Source organism: Eubalaena glacialis, chromosome 8 (assembly GCF_028564815.1).
Source record: "Eubalaena glacialis isolate mEubGla1 chromosome 8, mEubGla1.1.hap2.+ XY, whole genome shotgun sequence".
Taxonomy (NCBI): domain Eukaryota; kingdom Metazoa; phylum Chordata; class Mammalia; order Artiodactyla; family Balaenidae; genus Eubalaena; species Eubalaena glacialis.
This window is the reverse complement of record NC_083723.1, coordinates 22324110-22347263: the sequence shown is the minus strand read 5'-3', so window position 1 is coordinate 22347263 and position 23154 is coordinate 22324110. Positions and strand designations below refer to the sequence as shown.

General features: G+C 39.2%; 1 protein-coding gene and 1 pseudogene across 5 annotated transcripts in view; both read left to right on the top strand.

The window, feature by feature from the left end:
• MAGI2 (membrane associated guanylate kinase, WW and PDZ domain containing 2) overlaps positions 1-23154 on the top strand; it is a 1327276-nt gene that overhangs the window by 1026519 nt on the left and 277603 nt on the right. The gene's annotated exons all lie outside the window — the stretch shown is intronic.
• Positions 20673-21495, top strand: LOC133096771 (pyridoxal phosphate homeostasis protein-like; annotated as a pseudogene).

Sequence of the window (23154 nt, the reverse complement as noted above, 5' to 3'; positions counted from 1 at the left end):
ACCAGAGATCCTGATAACATTCTTTAAACTATTTTAAAAATCAAGATTGATGTAACAAGGCTTATGTAGAAACTGCAGAGTCTAAAACATACTTATCTATCATCCCTCCGTTAAAAAGCTTCCCTCGTTACATGGTGTTTCATGTTTCTCCCCAGGCTAATTTTTGAATCAAGGCTTATGGTTTTCAACAAATATAAGAGCAAGGAAAGCTGACCTATCGATGAGGTTCTCCTATAGATGGGTTGAATTATGAGGTCAGTCACATCCCATTAGTTTCTATTTGCCCTCTTCTAATAGTTATTCACTTTATTAGTAAAATGGCAAGAAACTGGAAAGCCAGCACCCTGACATTCTCTAGCTTCTGGCATTTCTCCATTTGAGCAGATTGATGTTATTGCTTTTACTGGTTGCTACCTCTTTATTAGCTTCTCTAAAAGGGACACAAGATTAACTTTGTCAGAATCACTTGGGGAGCTTTTTAAAGATGCAGATTTCTGTGTCCCTAGACCTGCTGATTCCAAGTTTCTTGAAGTAGTGCTGGGCATGTGCATTTATATACTTTTAAAAATGGTCAAAGCAATACACGCACATGGTAAAAAAATAATAATAATAACATCGAAATATTTATAATGCATAAAAATTTCTCCTGTCCTGCCCTTGTTGTCTCAATTTAACAGTTCTAGACATGACCTGTATTTACTTCCTTTCAGAAGAAATGAAGCTTTAACTCCCTTATTCCCCACTTGCCCTCCCCCATTCTCCCAATTGAGTTTTAAAACTACTTCTAGTAATATTCGTACATGTTTTGCATTATCGTGGCTTTGTAAATTTGTTCACTGACCCCAGCGCTCTATCATTAATACATTTTCTCCCTGTAAAGGGCTTTGTGGAGTTTTACTTTGTTTGTTTTTTTTTTTGGCAATCTCTTTCTTAAAATGATACTTTTTTTCCCCCAAAGCACCATCATATTAGGTCTTTAGAGGGTCCTCCTTTTTCTGGGCGTCTTTTGTCCTCATTCTCCTCTCTGGGCTGGTTGTACAGCTGACATTTGGGGACTTTCCATTATGTCTCTCGCAAGCAGAGCCCACTGTTATCCGTATCCATATCCTCTTTTGTCGTGGATGCTCATTTTACTAGAGCGTAGCCCTCAGATGTCTTTTGATCTTGGATTGTCTGTATTTAAAAATGGAACACTGAAAAAGTTGCTTGGGACTTCTGTGTCTGTGGCGGAGTTTGAAGACTGGTCAAATTTTACCTGAGGTTACTAGGCAGGGGCAGAATATGAAAGTCTATTAAATAGCGTCCTTTTTTTGGAGACACCCTCATCTGTGACTTAGGGTAGGTGGTGAGAGTTCTGCATGCAGATGTAGCAGGGCAGATCCTCTATATACTTGTACCCAATGTTTCCTAATCCCAAGGCTTTCTGTGATTCTGCAAAGCAATGGAGAGTCCATGTTTCCCTTTCCTCCATGTCCATGTTTCCCTTTCCTCCAAAAGCACACTAGGACAGGAATCAGGAAATTCTTTCTGTAAAGGGTCAAGGAGTAAATATTTTAGACTTTGTGGGCCAAGTGGACTCTGTCACAGCTGTTTAACTCTGTCATCATGAAAGCAGCTAGGGATGGCACGTGAACAAGTGAGTATGGCTGTGCTTCAATAAAATTGTATTTACAAATATATGCAGCAGCAGGATTTGCTCCATGGGCCATAGTTTGCCAACCCCTGCTCTAGAATATACCTTCCAAAGCCATGATACATCAGTTATCATGCCTTTGTCCACATTCCATATTCTAAAATTCTCTTGAGCTGTCTTGTTTTATAAGGGCCCCTCTCTGTCAAAATGGCTCCTCTCCCCTTCTCTTCGTTGCTGTGGGTTTATTCATTTTAAAGTCTTTGTTAAAGGGGATAGCCATGTATGTTCAGTCTGTCATGTTGAACTACAAGTCTTAGAATCTGCATTTTTACACCCACTGAAGTTTGAGAACCACCGCATGTAGTAGTAGCAAGAAGACTCCTTTCCCACTTACTGTACAGCTTGGCAAACATTCTCCGTCCTAGCCTGACCCTCTCTCAAACAAGCCTATGCTCAGAATTTCTTTGAAGGAGTGTTTATGAATATTCCTGGGGACTAACTTTTGGGGTAGAGTCTATGGCTATCTACTCAATAGAACAAAGCTCATTAATCTTTATGTTTATCTTTCATATCAGGCTAGGACATTGAACTATGTGCAATTTCTCATTCTTTGGGATTTTAGCACTCTTTGGGGTATTCTATCTCATGATTGCATTTTCTGAAATTTTAGTTACCTTTTAGCTCTCTATGGAACAGCAAAGATTAACCTGGGGCCGTGAGTGCTGTGTGGACAGATGACCGCCCTACTCTCAACGTGACAGCTATTGCCCCTCTTAGGGCTGGCCCTTCAGTAATGAATTTCCACTTAATGGTTACCCAGTGGTTTCCCACGCTGCCTTACCACAGTGTTCTTTGGTCCTCTCTAACCATTATTAGCTCCTTAGCAGTTTGATGAAATCCTACACTTGTTAATTAAACATCTCCTGAGAAAAATCTATATGTATGAGAAAGCCCAAGAAGTAATTCAGAAGTGTCTTCTGTGTCATGTTTTCCCACCTCATAATCAACTTATACCCAGGGCAGGCTTCCTTTTGAATTTTGAGCACACACTGCGATGGTCTCTCCCATGACTCCTCTCTTACTGGTTGGCTGCCTTGTAAAAACATCCGAGTGAATCAGCCAGTGCTTCATCACCACCCACCTCCACAAATAAGTGTTCACACTTAGGTAGTGTAAACCACTTAGATGGTTCTGTCAATTGCCGGAAGCAAATTAACTAATGTAATCTTTCTATTATTTGAAGTATCTGTTTAGTTTTCTAATGCCGCATTGCAAACCATGCCAAAACTCGGTGTTTTAAAAGCGCAGTCAAATGTTTGCTCAAGATTCCACTTTCTTGCCTGGGATGGGCGGGGTGTTTCTCATCCACTAGTCTCACATTGGGCGTGTTGTGCAGCTGCCACCATCAGGAGCTCCCCGGGGCTGGGATGTGCAAGGTGAGGCCTCAGCTGGGATGGGTAGGACTCCTCAGGGCTGGTGCAGCCTCTCCGTCTCCATGCCGTCTCAACAGCAGCATGGCTGAACCAGTTTACATGGCGGCTTAGGGTTCCAAGAGAGCAAAAGGGAAAGCTGTCAAGCCTCTCAAGGCCTAGCCTGGAACTGGCACAATGTTATCAAATCAAGTCACTCGTCAGCCAGATAAAAGGGGAAGGAAACTGAGCCCCACATTTTGATGAGAGAAGTGGCAAAAAAAAAAAAAGTCCCTAGTCATCTTTTCATCTACTGCAGTATCCTTCCTGTGGCTTCTTTGTTTCTGACTTCCTTGAGTTTGTTCAAAGTGCCCTGAGAAAATTATCTTTGACTTTCATGGGCACTCTACCTTCTCACAGTCTTCTGGCACGTGTTGACAATGCTTTTGCCTTCCAGTTCTCTATTGTGCTATGAATAAATAATAGTGAATCATAATACCACATCCAGAGATTATGAGCAGCAAAGTCACCAGGCCTCTAGCTCTGTCTTTCTAATAAAAATAAAGGAAGTGGTTGCAGCAATTCAGTTTGAAAGATCTTCAAAATATTCATAGTCAAATCCAAGTTAGATAATTTTCTAAAGATCCCTTGATATTAACGTCATTTTTGCCTTTTTAGACGTTTATGAGCTTTAGGTGCTTCCGAAAACATCTTGTGCTCTATAAAAGCCAGAAAACGGAATTGAATTTCTAGCCAGCTGACCAATACTAATATCTCCAGTAGAGAAGAAATAAACTGTGCTCGTGTAGCTTGTCACAATATATTTACTCTTGGTTCTTTCCAAACACACCTAAGTTTCAGAACCTCGCTTCATTTTGTTGAAATACCTAACATCCCCACTGCTAGTGATGTATCCTTCAGATCAATAACAGGACACCTCAGAGCGAGGGTGAGAGCCACACTAAACACTTTCTATCCACTGTTCTTCTTCCATGACGATATGTAGGTGGTACAGATGCCAGAGTCGACAAAATACTTGATTTTGGCTACAAACCAAACCACTTGAAAGGATTAAAAAATGTGTTGCGCCAGTTCTTAAAATTATGCTATGCCTCATCAATAACTCATTTAGTTTTTTAAAAAGAGACCTTTGTAACCCAAATAAATGCTGTTACAGTACCTCTTTTTTTTTGCACATTTCTGTCTTTTTTCTCTTTGTAAATGCCTATACAGTGCTATTTATGCCGTCTTCATGTAAAATCACAGTCTAGATAAAAGCTCACTTGAGAAGGGATAACTACTATACAAGTCCTATCCTAGTTCTCATCTGTGCCCCAGGATTAAGAACTTTATTCCCATTTTAACACAGATGTAGCAAAGTTTGCTGCTTTAATTTTTTTTCTAGTTTCAGTATTGATATCCATTTGGATAAGTCAAATGGTAATTGAGTTACAATATTCATGACCAATGTACCTATTAACATCATGACAGTCAATGCACTTAAATGTGCTTTTGTCACTATTATTTGTAAGTTATTCTGCACAAAAGCCTTACATTAATTTGCAGTACAGGTTCACTGGCCCTCCTAGGAGCCAAAGGAGAAAGTGGGTGAGGCCTCCACTCAGCCTAAGAGCAGAGCTCAGAATGGTGCTAGATGTTGTAACACCAGGGATGTTGTTTAGAGTACCCTTACTGGATACGAAGTTGGCATTTTAAGAATCTGAAAGCTTATTATTTAAGTTTAATGGAAATGGACTGGAGATTATAGGGTTAACATTTTTCATGCCTGCTCCCTGGAGAAGGTTGTTGGTTGTCAGCATATTTATTAGGGAAAGGTGTTCAGCTTAAGTTAGATGCACTTGAAATAAAGGTATTATCTAAATGCAATTAAGAAGTTTTTATCATTTTAACTTTTTAGGTCTGAGGCCAGATAACCAATACCCTTACTTATAAATGAACCAAAAAGTATCCAAATAGATACAGAAATTTACCAGATTCTGGTGTCTGGGTTAGCATACGTATTCTCATAGACAATGTCAGGTTCATTCAGTTCCTGCTCTCTCTCTCCCTTCACTAATGGAACTGCGCCTTTGGTTCATCAGGAAACAATCTGCTTTTTTATAAAAGGTGCTTATTTTTATCCACCCCCTCCCCCAAGTGAATTGTAATCTCTCATTATTTACTACCCTTCCCCGACCCACCTGACTATAAGCTCTCCGAGGTTAGGGCCTGTGTCTGACTTGATCATTAACAAATCCTCAAGGCTTACTTCACTACCATATATATAGCAGATATTCAACTTGTTGATTGCACAGTGGAATGAGTCTGTGAAGCACTGATGTGCTTACATGGATTACTATGGAGGCGTGAGATGTGCTGTAATATCATAGATTCCTCTGTGATTATTTATGTTCCCTTTAGAGAATCATCTAAGGCTTTTCTTTGTCTACTTTAACCAAACAATTCATTAGATGAATTATTTACATTTAAAGTACTTAGAATAGGACACAACATATGGAATCACTCAAAATTAGTAGCAATTATTAATATATCTATGAGACTGTTTTCCACAAATTTGAAGGAAGCCTTAGCATTCTGGGAATGATAGATACATGAAAATATCTATGAGCAGCTTAGGCTTTCCCCCTTTGGACCCTGGGAGTAAAATGATTCTGCATGGAACACTTAACAAAACAACTCTTGCCTCTTTAAATAGTTTTTGATTTAAAGGAGATAATCAGAAAAATTTCAGAATCGTGGTGCCATGTTGATGACCCTTATGCTGTTGATAGACTGGCAGCTGAAATAGGACCTTCAACTTCTTATGTGTGCACATGTCACTGACAATTAGGCTGGGTGTCTTTTAGGTACGCACTGGATTCTAAGACATCTGCTAGACACTTAGAAAAGTCAGTAACTTAATCTTCATTTGTTTAATGATGGGTCCTCATTTTTTTTTTTAATTAATTAATTAATTTATTTAATTTTTAGCTGTGTTGGGTTTTCGTTTCTGTGCGAGGGCTTTCTCTAGTAGCGGCGAGCGGGGGCCACTCTTCATCGCAGTGTGCGGGCCTCTCACTATCGCGGCCTCTCTTGTTGCGGAGCACAGGCTCCAGACGCACAGGCTCAGTAGTTGTGGCTCACGGGCCCAGTTGCTCCGCGGCATGTGGGATCTTCCCAGACCAGGGCTCGAACCCGTGTCCCCTGCATTGGCAGGCAGATTCTCAACCACTGCGCCACCAGGGAAGCCGGGTCCTCAGTTTTTGATATTATAACCCCTTTGAAAATAAAAGCATGTCAATCCTGAATCACAACAAATAAAAAGAAAAGTCTAAGGAGGGCAAGATAGTTGGAAAATGTATAAGGCAAGGTAAATGTTTCTGTTGAGAGAATAATATTCCCTGAATTAAATAGCTATATAGGGTGTTGGTGCATATTCCTGCAGATTGTCACGTAGGCTTGTAAACGCTCAGTGAAGAGTTTGATTATAGATACACACACATATATATCATCATCTATAGATCTATGTGCAATGTGAGAAAAAGAGGCAAGAAATATGTCTTTCATTGTTTCATCAGCTAAGTCTTAGATCTAGTTCATAATTATGAATCTCTTAGCATTCTAAACCAGAAGACGTCACTGAAGTCAATAGGAGATAAATTACCATGCAGACCTTTGTTTATAAGTGTAATTCTGCTGGTTCTTACAAGCTGCCAGTGAAATTAGAGATGGAGTGTGCTGGAGTCGGCAAATATCAGAACTGCTACAGCTGCAGAAACCTTATTCCTGTATCCAGTGTAATTATGTGCCTCTCACATTCTCCAGCTGAGGATTTGCATGAACTGACAAGAGCACACACGGTAAATCATGCGTCATCATCTGATTTACTACTTTGTTCGAAAATCCAACTCTGTAAGGTGAATTTTGCATTTCTTAATGGTGAAAACTATTGTCAGAAAGGAAAACATTTCACCACGTATATGAGATATTGACAAAAGAAGTGGGAACTTTGTTTTGTGAAAGCAAGATTAATAACCTAGAACTGTCTTTCTCCGTATCAACACCTTTGTATTCCCTCTCTCTTTGTTTTAAAGTGTTGTGTCCTGAAATTTTCACTCCTCTTGCTTCTTTCTTGTTTTTCTTTCCTATTTTCTCACCTGAAAAAAAAAAGAATACTGGATATATTTTCTTCTATTTCTCATAACAGAATGAAAATTTTTGCCATTAAAAAAAAAAGTGACTTAGATTGTCACATCTCTAAATTTATTATGAAGCACTTAATATACTTTTTTAATTTAATTTTTATTTTATATAGGAGTATAGTTGATTCACAATGTTGTGTTAGTTTCAGGTGTACAGCAAAGTGACTCAGTTATACATATACATATATCCATTCTTTTTCAGGTATTTTTCCCATATAGGTTATTACAGAATATTGAGTTGAGTTCCCTGTGCTATACAGTAGGTCCTTGTTGATTATCTGTTCTATATATAGTAGTGTGTATATGTAAATATACTTTTAAGCATGGTGATAGACAAACTATATCGCAGCACTGGCATTTTTTCAGAGCAGTTTCTCATGGACTTGTATAAAACTGTAATCCTAGATTAGCACATAAAAGCTTTGAAGTGTTACAGTAATGAGATTAAAGTGTGTATGTGAGGGTGTGTTTGTGCAGTGTGGTGTTTGTGTGTGTGTGTGTGCACGTGTGTGTGGTATGTGTTGTAGGAATGGGCTGGTGGGGGGGGGGCCATTAGATGCAGCAAGAGCCAAGAGCCGGGTTTACAAGAATCCATCCTGTGTGCAGGGAACGTTCCTGGAAAACAAGGTGCCAGGACTTTCTGGTCATTGACATTCACTTACAGGCTACATCGGTGGTGACAGGTGTAATCTCAGAATTTACAAAGTAAAACCTCAAGTACAAATTAAAAGATATGGAATTGTTTTCAGTGTTTTTCATCAAAGCCGAGTCCTTGAGAATTTTTTTTAACAAAATGCAAAGGTCATTTTTCCTTTGGAAAAAAAATAACTACCTGCCATTTCCTAGAGAAAAGGTGACATTTTTCTATGAAAAGGAGACATTTTGCCCAGAGGCAAGTGGAGGCAGTTTCTGGGATTACCTGACAGTGAGTTTACGTAAGAGCAGAGCAAGATGCTGTGCCTCTGGCAGAAATGACATTTTCCTCCCTATTCAGCGTTGCAAATTCTGAAAAGTACAAGACCGATTTTTTTGGTGGTAATTCTCCCGGTCTCTTATTGATGTGTGCAGCAGCAAAACTAATTAATGTTATGAACATACACCGTGCTGAGACAGGGGAGGTTGTACAAAGATGGCAAGCTGGCAACTGAGCCCTGAGACAGAAGTCCAGGGCTTTCCATTGGATTTCTATCACTGACTCATCTTGTTCTGTTTCAAAATCCACCTAACATCTCATTGCACAGCAACAATATTCCCCTCTATTAAGAATTATTCAAAATAGATATATCCATTTGCTCATTCTTTTTTTTTTAATATATAAATTTATTTATTTATTTTTGGCTGAGTTGGGTCTTCGTTGCTGTGCGCGGGCTTTCTCTAGTTGCGGCGAGCGGGGGCTACTCTTTGTTGCAGTGCGCGGGCTTCTCATTGCAGTGGCTTCTCTTGTTGCGTAGTACGGGCTCTAGAGCGCAGGCTCAGTAGTTGTGGCGCACGGGCTTAGTTGCTCCGCGGCTTATGGGATCCTCCCGGACCAAGACTCGAACCCGCGTCCCCTGCATTGGCAGGCGGATTGTTAACCACTGCACCACCAGGGAAACCCTGCTCATTCATTTATTCAACACATTTTATAACGCGATGTTGAGTGGTACTCTTCACAGAGCTGGCTCAAGGGCCTGTCAGCCTCCCTTAAGGCTGCTGTGGAATGACCCCACCACAATCAGCCCCTCCACTCTCACCCTAGTCTGTATAAACAGAAGCTGGAGAGGGGAAAAGAGAATCTCCAGGGTAGTTTCTCTTATGTGGGATGCAGCGTTTGTGTTAAGAGGTAATCCAGTGGTGCCCATGAGAAAGAGAGGGGTGCTCCCTTTCCCCATCTCAATCCAAGTGAAGGGGAGGCCCTAAGGGCATCACTCGTTGAAATTGGGGTTGCCTAAAGGAAGGGGAGTTGGTGGTTTGGTTTCCACATTAGACATCTGCTCAGGCAGTGGACTTGCTTCCTTTGCCCGTCAGAACAGAAGAGAAGTGAATTGGGGGTGGGGGGGATGGCAGGATAGAGAGAGAGAAGACATGGCAAGTATCTGGCATGGCAAGGCTGTGCGAGTTTTCTGTGGTCGAAGTGACCATGGGGAAGAGACCTTCACTGGAGCCTGCTATCTTCCATGTACCACTCAAGAGAGCTGCCTGCTGGGCAAGGAAACCCAGCATCAATAGGCTGGGCAGTGCAGGCTGGGCACCATGGAAATGAAAGAGGTCAAGCTTGAGCCAAATATTGCACTGACCCTAGGATGAATCCACAGATCGATTCCATAAGAGAGCCAGCCACCAGGTACCTGCCACTTCAGTGGCCATTTCTCTTTCACTAGACAAACAGCCACAACCTATGCCAAAAAAGAATGCCATCGCAGAGTTAAATAAAGAAACCCTCCTCTCTGCACATAACACACTGGAAAAACTAGACCTTGAAGAGCCAAGGAGGAGGCAGTGCCCCAGAGGCAGACCATGCCTCCCCTACCTCAAAGCTGTCAGGGTCCCAGGAAAACCCATGCGGACGGTAGGAGCAAAAGAGATTTAAATCAAGTTTAGGAAGCTGAGACGTTAATGAGACTGGACACATGATAGCCAAAAGTGACTAAAAGTTATGGATTTTCCCAGGGGCATGAAAATAGTAACTGTAGAAAAAAATTACTTTATACGTTTACCCCCCCATGCCATAGATGATGCTGTTCAGTAAACAGGCTGTGTGCCCACCATGCATCAGCCATCCTTTCAGGTCCTGGGGGCCCATGGATGAATAAGACAGCCTCTGCCATTAAGGAACATATAGTCTGGTAAAGTAACTGAAGCATGTGAACAATTTCAAGTGGCACCTGGAGATAAATACTAAAAGGGATGTGTACAGACTGCTTAGGGAGAACAGAGGAATAAGTCTCTCGCAGGAGGAGGGGGTGTGGGGAGAGTCCAGGGAAGATTTCACAGAGGAAGCGTGATTCAGAGACCTGAAGGGAGATTATGAATTTATCAAGCATGCCAGGTACGGGGAGTACTGTGTGCAAAAGTACAGACATCCATTCATTCTGCAGGCACAGATGGGAGCTTTTACTATGAGCCAGGAGCTGTGCCAGGTAGGAGCCCAGCGTATAAACCCAAATCTGGGGGACATGAAAACCCTGGGCTGTTTGTTATGCCCTTAAACCTAGGAGGCAACAGAGACAGAAGATGGAACAGAAGTTGAGGTGAAAGGCTGCCAGGAGCTTCATGTGGAAGGGAACTATAAAACGTGCTTAGGAGGCATGGAGGGGTTATAAGTAGAGGAGCAACCTGATCAAATGTGCATTTTTAGAAGGTTAACTCCAGAGTCTGTATAAAGTATGCATTGTAGAGAAACAGGAGTCAGAAGAGAAGCTAAGAAATGTGCAGGATCTCTTCCATTTTCCACTCCAAACCCACCTCCTCTAGTTCCCTGTATGGACTCCACCAATGGGCTCCCTTGCCCTAGAGCTCCCAGTTGGGCTCAGTGAGTGGGAAGAAGCAGCTGGCGGTCAGAAGGCAGGAAGAGAGTGAGGTCCTGGCACTTAGTGCCTCGGGTCCTTTGCTGCCAGGCTGCTGTGTGCTGGGCATCCATCTTTTGGAATCTCAGCTCTAACAACCATGGGAGGAGAAAGAGGAAATGAAGTGGCAAATATCTGGACAGTGGAATCAGTGTTTTCTTGTCTGAGCAGATGAGATGAGTGAAGAGTCAAGTATGTTTGCTTGTTTGGGTTTCATGCTTGAGCAACTAAGTGGACTGCGGCACCTTTAATACAGAAGGAGAAACAAGTTTGGAGGGTTTTAGCTAATGTTTTAATAACTCATAAGGCATGAGGAATGAGGCTAAGTTAGGTAATATGTGAACAAGGCTTCTATGTAAGGTTTATGTCCATAAAGTTCAACATCTATAAACTCTCATCGAAGACAACTAAGTTCTCAATTCCACAATTTATATTTTCTTTGTTGAGTTTTATTTTATGACTCCCTTTTTGATTCCTTTTCAGGAAGAAGTGGTAGCAGTAGGATTCATTTTATATTGCCAGCAAAGTCTACACTGTTAGCAACTCAGTGGGATGGGAGAGGGGAAGAATTACATGCCAAAGTCTGCAACACAGAGAATGCATAGTGCTTCAGACACTGAATAGCTGCCAAAAGGAAGAAGGAGCAGCCTTGTTTTCCATCAAATTCTTCTAGGTTTTTCCAGATGGGAGAACAACCACAAATGGGTGAAAGTTATACAGAGACAGATTTTGATTTATTTTTTAAAATAGCTTAATGACAGAGCTACCCTACAACGGAATGGGTTGTCTAACTAATAACAATATTCATTCACTGAGAGTTTCATGGCACTGTGCCAAACTCTTAAAATATAATATCTGATTTAATCTCTACAATAACCCTGTGGTGTAGATACCATTATTCTTATTTTGTAAATAAGGAAACTTAAGTCCAGAAAAGTTAAGAAACTAGCCAAGCTCACATCATCAGTACATAGTAAGGCTGAGCTTCAACCCCTTCTTGACCACTGTGCTACTTCCTTCCAGGAGAGTAGTCAGCTCCCTAGAATTGGAGGTTTAATCCGAGTCTAAATGATCACTTCTCAGGTGTTTCTGCTCTGGCTGGAGGTTGAACCGTATGGCTCATAAAGTCACCATCTCTCAGGTGTGGTATCATGTGCTCCTCCTCTACCTGCCCTCTCTTCCTCTCACCCCCCCCCCACCACCGCTGCTAACTCTGTGTGTTATATGTGTTGTGTGTGTATGTATGTGTTGAACTTATTCTGTTAAACAAATTCCATATTTTTTATTAATGGAGAAAGACATTGAGGGAAAGTTCTAGTTAGAAGAGAACAATACATTCCCTTTTCACTAACATATACCCTGTCTGCATAACTTATATACCTCTGTCTGGCTGGTTAAAAAGACAGCTTCAAGGTCAACGCACAGAATGCATGATATTTTATAATAGCATGGTTTTCTTTCCTTGCTATATACCCCAGTGTTTTGCTGGGAGGAAGCCAGCAAATATATCTTGCAGCCGTTTCACATTTTTTATCAATAAATGATATCTTTTGTTATTAAGAAGTACCAAATTAAAGGTGTTTCAAAAGTTCTTGGAACAAGAAGACTTATGAAGTAGTTTTTTTCAAGTATGTCATTTAGATAGCCAAGTTATCTAAACACAGAACTCAGAGCCCTAAGAAGATTTCACATGATCATTACAGTTCAAATGAAACTATGTTCTGTGAAAAGAAATCTATGTATACGTAGAATTGACCTAACTAGTTAGACTAAGGTGCAATGAAGTAGAATCCCAGGGCAGATCTCTGAGGCTCCTAATTCCAGACTGCCTCCTGGTTTAGTTTCAAGCCTGGGACACAAAAAAGAATGTAGTATAACTCAAGAAGTGATCCCAAGAGAATTCACTTCTACGTAGGATGTAGAAACATCTTTGAAGTTTTTACATCAATCCAAGCATATGATGTCTCTTTTACTCGAAGGAAATGTCTGAATGCCCTTTGCTCACGTAGCTGAGATGTTGAAGTGAGGAATGAGGCCCTCAGAGAAAAATTAATTACAGGAAGAGGATCACTACAGTTCAGTACTGAGAATTTGCATCATACTCTGTTCATCATAATCTAACACCCAAGTATATATCTGATATCCTTGTCCAGTAAATCGCTGGCATCATAGTATAAGATAGATGAGATAGTGACTATAAAAATATTTTGAAAACTGCAAAACAATACTTCAATTATAAGTTAGTGTTATGGTGATTTTACATTCTCAAACATCTTAACATGCCACTTTCTCCATTTTAACTTACTACGCTGATGTGCATTCTTATCTTTTCCCTTCTGGGTGTTGTCAATCTCTCTAATTAGATTATAGAATCATTAGGTGGAGGCCAATGGCTACTTTCTGTGTTTAGTATGGAAACAATACACTGTTGGTATTTAATCATCCATAGTCTCCTGTTCTGGCTCAGCAGGGTGTAACAATACATCTTCTGAAATCTCACTAGAGTGAAAATTTCCCTGCAGAGGGTGAGAAGAAGGCAACAAGGACAAATGAATTTTCATTCAATACTCAAAAAGAGTTCTTTTTACAAAGGTGTGATGGCTAAGCCACTAATCTATAGAATGGAAAATCAGCCTGAATAGATGTAAAAGAAAAATATCAATATGCAGTAGTTGTTTTATGCAGCACTGTTCAATTCCAAAAGAACTGACAGTCTGTAGAAGCAAAAAACAATATGTGTTATGCCATTTGGGAAAAAAGCAAAGCAAATAATTCATATGTGGAACTTTTATGAGTGTCTCAAAACTGTTTAAGGAAAGCTAACTCAGTATTCCTTGGAGAATCATGGGTGAAACAAGAGTAGGGAAAGTATTAATTTATCTAGTTTTTAAGTAAAGAAAGAAAGAAAAAACACACAACAAAGCTCCAGGATTCAGAGTTTATCAGTTCTGCGGCCAGAATCCCGGATTGCTCATCTGCTGTTCAATATAGTTTATAAAACCTGTAGGGATTTAGCAGTAGCTACTCACTCTGAGGTTAGAATTTAAGTTCTGCTCAAATTCTTAATAAAAAGAGTTTCACGTTTTTTTCTTTATAGTTGAATCCCTCTTGGTTTGCAACTAACTTTACTATGGCTTCTTCTGGAGGTTTATTTAGCTTAATTGACATTATCTGCTGAGGCAAAGGCAAAAAAAACAAAATTGCCCACTTCCCATTGATAGGTAGATTCTGTAAGAGTTTGATAGGTTAATAATAGAAAATTCTTTTAGCAACTCTGTTTTATGATATATACCCAAAGGGTTACAGAGTTCATTTTCTTCTCAGCTAGTAAGTAAAGCACCCTTTCTGAAAATACTATTAACACCACTTGGAATTCATGTAGAAACCAACATAAGGATCTCAGAATGTTTAAAGAGCTTCTTCTCTAATCCCCTCAATGTAAATGGAAGAAGGACAAGAACTAATTGCATCTGTTTCAACACTAAAATGCGATGTAAAAGATGAATTTTTATTTCTACACACCCAGTTTCATTACTGGGCTAAAATTTGGTGAAAGAGAAGGAATACACAAGCTTTTATTCATTGCTTGCTGTGCACCTTGGAAAATGTAAGGGAAAAGAGACAACTTTGTATCTGAAAACACTTCCATCCGAAGTAATAGCTATAGGGGACAAAGAGACACTGTAAAAGAGACTATCTGTTAGTGATATGAACAAGAAATGTAATTTGAATTTATTGTCAATTTCTGAGCATCTATTTTACATATAGTTAAATATTCTAGTGAAATCTTATGTGCTTAATATATTGAATTATGTATGTATATTTATTAACACAACTGTAAAACCTTCATAATAAATATTGATTTTGAAAACTAAAAAAAAAAAAAATAGCAAAGTATTGTAGATAATTCTCTATCACTCATGACAGATGGATACCTAAGAAACTTCCCAGTGGACATCCTGGGACATATCTGTGGAAGTACCCAACTCAAAGACTTACGATGCAGTGAAATATCTTCTCTGACTGATTGTGGAAATAGCAAAGATTCCATCATGGGAAAGGTTTAAAAGAAGAATGTGTTTTGGAGTGAGCCAAGGGAAGTATAAGAAACTGTTGAAGCAAAGCAAAATCAGTACTAAGAAAGAAGGAGAAGAAGAAAGAAATAGGGAGAAAAAGATGACCATAACTCCTTCCACAAAATGAAGAACATGTTTGTATACCTGCAAACTAATTCTAAAGTTAAAAACTTACTAAAATGAAATGGGACAGAAATGAGGTAGAAGCAGAACAGAAAAAAATCTCTAATTTGAAGACTTAATTTATTAACATCTTAATGTATATTTAATCCTTGTTGGAACAGTTGCAATTCTGAATATAACAGAGTCTGAGCTAATTGGCTGAGAACGATAATATCCTTTAAAACGAGCTTCTGGCATAATATCCAGTCTTCTCTAGGCCTATAACTACTGGTGTGTGTATGTGAGCAAGGAACTATGTGATTCGGTTGGGCTCAACGGGCTGGTAATAATACCCCTGATCAATGTTTGAAACCCTCCGAGGAAGAACCCAGTGTGAATAGCATGACTAAATTCTATAGACAGCAGTGCTTGTAAGAAATAAAAGGAATAACAGGGTATGTGAACTCTATCATCAACTCGTATTTCTGGGAAAATGGCAAAATATGCAACCCTGCCAAGTATATGCCAGTTAACGTGATTCATTTTGGATGTGCATTAGCCCTCTAGCCCACAAATGTCCAGATGATGTCTCTCACTTAATACTAGGTCATATTATTTAATGATGTCACTTAGTTGTGTGAAATCAAAATGCAAACACTTAATTCCAAGTGGGAGACGACACAAAATGGTAACCAGAACAGTTGGCTAGGAAACTTGGGAAAATAACTTCTTACTTTCTTGCCTCAGTATCCTCTGTCCAAAACTGTGATGGTAAATTAGATTATGTCATAGGTCCTCTCCAGCTCTAAAATAATATAAATGGACAATTGTGAGCCACAAAATTACAAATGTTGGTCTAATAACAGTATAAAACTATGGCCTTTAGATAGAATTCCCAAATCAGCAAACTGGATAAAGTTCATCCATGATAAAGCAGTATGCCTGACAATTAACTCTGGGAATCAATGTCCTATCCTCTGATAGAAACAGCCACAATAAGTTGAATAGAATCTAATAGAATCAAAATATAAATACCACCAAAGGCAAAGTCAGCTAATTTTATAGTTTCTAATAAATATATACACAAGAAACTACGTAGCTAAAAAACACCAACATTAAACATTTAATTATCCTGGAGCATGACTTGGACACACTACACAGTCACTATAATTGATTGAGAAAAGAATGATGGTTAAAGTTACCAAGCAAAAGGCAATAGACTGAAAAACAGTCAACTCAGAGGCCACGAGGCCATGTGTGGACATGCCCCTTGTTAACACTGATAAACTGTTACTGGTGGAGCCAGTTCTAAACGTTCAAAGTTATGGATCATGCTGCCCAGGGCTAGCTGTGAGAAATTTGTATTATATCTGATGTCCGTCTTCATACTCAGCTTCTTTTTCTGTGCCCTCTTCCTTTCCTGATAATATAATAATTCCACAGCAAGTTCTTTGTCCTACAAAGTTCCACTCTTCTTCTGTGTCCATCGTGCCTCTTCTCTCTCCCATCACCACCACACAAACATATAAGATAAATCAGAGCTGCTACTTCCAAGATACTTCTCATTTTGATAGGTGAGTCCTGAACCAAGGCCAAGACATAAGTTATTTTTATAGAAAATGAACATGCTACATTAGTGTGCCTTCTTAATTCCATAATATAACTTATTTTCTTTTAACCTCCTCCGGGGAGCTGTAAGGCATCATTTTTATATCTTTGGAAGTCATGAAAAAGCAATAAAGAGGCATTATAAATACTTAATCTGCATGGCATCCTATTAATATGTCATTGTAAAATGCATCCTATCTAACAAAACGTCCATAGCAATAATATTCATTCTGAGAACATAGTAGGTGGCTCCTGAGCTACTGTTAAAGTCTTCTACTGGACTAATGCCATTTAAGGCAGTGTGGGTTCATTACAGTATTATTTGAAGAAGAATCAGTTATAAAATCAATCTATCATTGCACTATGTTATCATGCACCAAGGCTTCAGCTGAATGATAAATAGTACAGAAACATTAAGTTTAATTAATCTTTCTAAGACAAATGGAGGAGAGGCCTTTCAAAGTGAACAGTATCTTAGTATGGGTTAACTTAGTATAGGTCGACACGTGTCTCCATGCTAACTCATGTCTCCAGAGCTCCTAGTCCCATAACTTTCTGTAATTTTAGGTCATAAATGCAATAATTTTTTAAAGTCATTCTAAAAAATCATTTTAGTATCAGGAGTATTTAAATCGACACAATAGCAAATAGGTGTATGATTTCTTTTGCCTCCGGAAAAAAAAAAAAGTGTTGCTTAACATATGTGGTTACAGCCTTAAATGCAGAAAAGTAAACAAACAATGCCCTACTGGCCATTGTGCATGACAATTCACAAACATTGTGCATGACAATTCACAAACATTGTGCATGACAATTTGCAAACAATTCATTTGATATATTTCTTTATATCAAAAAAGTAACTTTTATGTCTTTTTTCTATTCTTTATAACTTTTTTCATACATATTTTGATTTTACTATTTTGTTTGTGTTAGTAACTGTGTTTCTATTCTTTATTATTCAAGTTGGAAAATCCATATTTGATGTTTTAAATTGACAACCACATAGATAGAACTTGATTTTTTTATGTTATTAAGCTTTGTGTCCGTTTCCTTGTCTTGTAATCGGCCCTTCACTAGCCAAAATATAACCAAAGCTATTTGTCCTACATGATTGAATAATTTTCGTAGTACTTTTGGGGGTAGCCAAAATTTACCTGCCTAAATTTCATTCTGGACCTTAGTATTTCTATATGCAAATTAAATGCCCCTAATTTTTAATTTAAGAAAAACATTAGCATTTGAAAATAAAACTTGCAACTTTTTGGGTGAGGTTTTCTCCCAAAATTCCATTTCAACTAAATTTGCTTTGCTTGCCTATATATATATATACCCATTTCATGGAATACTGTGTTTGTATTAATAGGCCCCCTCTGATCCTTTAACAAATTAAGAATTTTCGAAAAGTGCCAAGAGTTTGCATACTGACTTTTTTTTAATTAAAAAGAAGAAAAAGAAGCCTAAATGTGTTATCAGTATATGAGCACTTACGAAGGTATTCTGCCTCTATTGACCTGGAGTTATGGTCTAGAAAAGATACTATGTGTCCTCATCTTTGCCTCTTTCTTTACGACATTGAAACATTCTCATGCATCAGATGAAGTTCTAATTTTAAAAACTTCAGTTGTCCCTTTAGTCTCTTTATACTATCATTCTGTCACAGTCTTTCATAGGCAAATATGAAAAATTATTCTTTACCTACTACTTCCCTCTCTTCATATCCATCCCCTTGATCTTCTGTAGTTTGGCTTCTGAAGCCACCACTCTACCCAAACTTCTGTCTCATCAGCACTCCCAAATCCAGAGGCTTTGCTGGGAGTTCATTGCTCTTGAACTCTCAGAAGTACTTAACATTGTAGACCACACCCTCCTCCTTGAAACTCTGCCTTGCCTTGTTCTGTGACAAGGCTCAGCTGACCTTCTTTTCCTACTTTTCTAGTTGCTCCTGGAATCTGGTTTCCTTCTTTCTCATTTTCCCACTGCCCATGGGAATTGCCTTTCATTCCATCTTTTGTTTTTCTTTTTCTATTTTGTTTCCTGGAAGAGCTCATCCATTCTCATTCTGGCTTAGCTACTTATTAGCTGTGTAACATAAGGCAAGTTATTTAGCCTCTCTGTACCTCAGGTTTCTCATCAGCAAACTGGAGATACTATTTGATGTGAAAATTAGAGTTAGCATGTAGAAAGCATTTAAAATAACCCTTGTCATAACATAAGTAACATAAGTCATTTGTCATCAGTCATAACATAACATAAATAAGTCATTTGTTACTAGCCATGATCATTATTTGCTATCATTTCATCACACTTAAAACTACATCTTCATCTTTGATTTGTGTTTCCATATTTTAAACTGCTTTTAAGATATGATCAACAAAATATTCCATCAGCAACACTTCAAACACCAGCACGGCCAAAACAGAAGTCAGTTTCTTGGGCCATATTTCCTTCTCAACCTGGCTTATCCTTTCAAATGCCCTCTTTCTATCACTGATATTACCATTCTCCAGGTAATCAACATTACATGGTAATTTAACATTTTTCTTTCACTGTCTACATTAAGCTTATTATTTAGCTTGTCAGATTTTCCTTTGTAATTTAGTTTGAATTCACTGAATTTTGTTGCTTTCCAATGCTCTGCTTGGTCCAGATCCTTGCCATCTTACACATGAACTAGTCATCCATATCTCTACTCCCAGCATCTTTATTCCAACCAAATAATATCTTATAAACACCATGTTCAGTATGTCATATTCCACCCAATGTTCTTCTACTCAAGAAGTTAGAATCCAAAAATCTAACTATACCAATAATTGTTAAATAATTGGGAATTGTAGAGCTGATGTTGCTTTTAAAATACATATTGAAAATTTAAGTTCATAAACTGGAAACTCAATTAAATAAAATCTGAGAAGTATAAATATTTTATTATTTTTTATAGAAGATTAATAAAGTAAGCAGGAAAGATCATAAAAATGTTCCAGTAAACACAAACATATCATACAAAAGGGCCAATAATAGTATAATTACTTACAATAATTATAATAACTGACATTTCTTATCTATATTATACTTTACAAAATATTTTGACATAAAATATTTCATTTGCTTTTCACACTAATTCAATGAAAAAGGTGTTGATATTAACCCATTTTACAGAATTAAAAACAGAGGTAAGGTTAAGCAGCGTACCAGAGATCATACGCCAGGAAGAGATGGAGACAGAACTTGCCTTTGGGTCAAGTTCCATTGCATAATTTGACAGACTTCAATAATCATTTTTTAACAACTTACTACATTTTTAAAACCTGGTAATAGAGCCTAATGAATGCTGAGTGAATGAGTGAATTACCTACCATATAGGCTGGAATAATTCTAAATTACTGTATATAAAACCACATCTAATACAACTTGGGTTTCACAATAGATAATCTGTACATCTAAACCTCATGCACTATCTTATCACTGCTTGGCAAAGCAGGAGTATACTGTCTAGAAATGAATAAATAATATTATCACTTTAGTACTAAAAGGTATCTGCCTCTACTTAAGTTCATTAGCCAAAGGATCAGAAGCCATTTCTCATTTTTTAATAACTCTCTTCATAATTAACAGCTTATATAACAGTAATATAGGTGAAAATATATAAAATACTTTTACAAGCATAAATAAAATTAGCCTTTATTTTACAAATGTTGTCCTTTGAATATAAAATAGTCTAAAATTATAGAGTTGACAAAGATGAACATATGACTGAGTTTTAGGTGTTAATGCTCCCTTTCTTTTCTATATGTGGGATTAATATTCAGATAGCTCAACTGACATTGCCTACTGATTACAGAAATTATGAAGATGAAGCAAAATTTTCCTGGATATACTTAATGCTCTGGAAAGAATGCTAATGATAGTTAAAACATTTGATCCTGAATTGAATGTATGTATCTCTCTATTCACTTGACTGTTTGAAGTAGGATTTAAAACTCTTTGGTGAAATTATTCAAAAATTTCTCAGTTGCAGATTACTTGGCATTGGCTATTACACTGCCTGTCTTATGTAAACATTATTCTTAAAACCACACCAGGACGTTAGTCCCTGGGGGATGTGGAGAGAAGGCAGCATGTCGCGGAGCTGTGGGATGGGTTCGCCCTGAGGGCAGTGAACAAGCGCGAGCAGCAGGTGGTGGCGGGGCAGCCGCGGGAACTCCCAGCCATCCCGCCCTGGCTAGTAGCAGTCAGCAAAACCAAACCTGCAGACATGGTGATCGAGGCCTACAGTCACCAGCAGCGCACTTTTGGGGAGAACTATGTTCAGGAACCACTTGAAAAAGCATCAAATCCTAAAATTCTGTCTTCGTGTCCTGAGATCAAATGGCACTTCACTGGCCATCTACAGAAACAAAATGTCAACAAATTGATGGCTGTCCCCAATCTCTTCATGCTGGAAACAGTGGATTCTGTGAAGCTGGCAGACAAAGTGAACAGTGCGTGGCAGAAAAAAGGTTCTCCCGAAAGGTTAAAGGTTATGGACCAGATTAACACCAGCGGAGAAGAGAATAAACATGGCCTGCCCCCATGGTGGCCACGGTGGAACACATAAACACCAAGTGCCCCAGCCTGGAGTTCGTGGTGCTGATGACCATCGGGAGCTTTGGGCACGATCTTAGTCAAGGACCAGACCCAGACTTCCAGGTGTTACTGCCCCTCCGGGAGGAGCTGTGCAGGAAACTGAGCATCCCTACCAACCGGGTGGAACTGAACATGGGCCTGTCCGTGGACCTCCAGCACGCGATTGAAGTGGGATCTGCGAATGTCCGAATAGGAAGCACCATTTCTGGAGAGTGAGATTACTTCAAGAAAGCTGCCCTGGACAAGCTTGCAGCAGAGCTGAAGGCCCTGGCGGCGGAGGTGGCCCAGGCGCATTGAGCAGCGGCCCAGCTCAAGGGCCGGGTCCAGGAAGACTAACTATGCACTGCTCTGGGCTTTCACTTTCTCGTCCCCCACGTCACAGCACGACCTCGCCCTCCTCAGCACCTGGAGAGAGCACGCTGACGATTATGTGTGTTGATGGAAACCATCTGACTTAGTGTCTGGCACAGGAAGCTCACTTCAAGCAGTGACTTTGGATTGGATTTGAGGAATCCAGACTTTTCTGCAGAACAGGTACCTGGGCACTAGCCAGGAGTTGCATTCAGGCTTGAACGTTGCCCAGGAGCACCAACTAACCCATGAATGCCTTTCCCAGGTTAAAACTTGGTGACTGATGCCTATAATCACCAAAGTCAAAGGGATTCCCACTTGTCATCCACTTCAATAGAAAATTCCCTGTTACCAACTCCGTACAAACCCCACTGAGTAGCCATCTCTGCTGCTCTGGAGCAGTGTGGTTTCTGCCCCCAGTCTCCACCCCACCCAGTAAACGTTGGTCTCCACTCTGGAATGGCAGTACAGGTAACTTCGGGACCTGGCTCGAGTTAGTTCGCCAAACCCACATTGTGGCTGATGAGAGCTGTGTCCTCGGCCACCGTGTGGTGCTGACCCTGAAAATTACAGAGCAACTAACAGCAGCGGTCCTTGGCCCTTTCTAACATCCTCCTCCAGAGACAGGACTTTGAGCTTTGCCCCAGGCTCTATGGTGATGAGAATCAAATGATATGATTCTTCTGCCACCATAGTTCCCATTATGATGATTACTTATCTCATAGCTCCCCAGAAATGAAAGATCCCTTCAAAGCCGGTTCAGGCTCACGGTTTCAACAAGGCCTGGTTTTGAGGTTCCTGTTTCTGGGAGCACTTTTTAGGCATACTAATAGCCTCCCCTCCCAACCATGTTTATAAGGCGGAATTTTGCAAGTCTTGACGTTAATAGAGTAGCTAGCTCTTCGAAACCCAGAAAGCACAATTCTCGGATAGTCACGACAGACGACTGTAGTCTGGGTCATTGTTTGTTTTCCAGGTGGGTTTTTCTTATTTATTCAAGCCCCAGTCTTTAATTTTATGAAACAACTCCCATGAAGCTGCTGCCGAAATGTAATTTTGTAAAACTTAAACCATTACGATTCCTGTACTATTTCACTCAAAGCTATAGTGTGATATTTCAGAGTCTATTAAATAAAAATGTGAGTTTGAAAACAAACAAACAAACAAACAAACAAACCATACCAATGACTTTCAGGAGCCTGAACTGAATTGTTGATTCAAGATAGAACTGGCCTTAATAACCAATAGAAAAGGCCACTGTGAACATGTGACTAAGTGGCAAATGGATAGCTCACTCGTTCCACTTTCTCAGAACTTCCAATATTTAGAGCATCATTGAGCATTTCAGTAAAAAAAAAAAAAAAAAAAAAAATGCAGTCATTTGGTACCGAAATTAGTGCATAAAACCATAATTTTATATCCTAGGGATCTTCTGCATCATAGCATTTTTCTAATAAGCTTCATTAATATTTGGCAGTATGTCTTTTATTTAAATGACTTGATGACAGTCTCAAAGGAAAGAACACTGTAGATAGCACTTTATTTCTGCCCATAGTTGGAATGTGGACAAGAAACCAGTGTCAATTAGTGAAGCAGTAGCCAAGT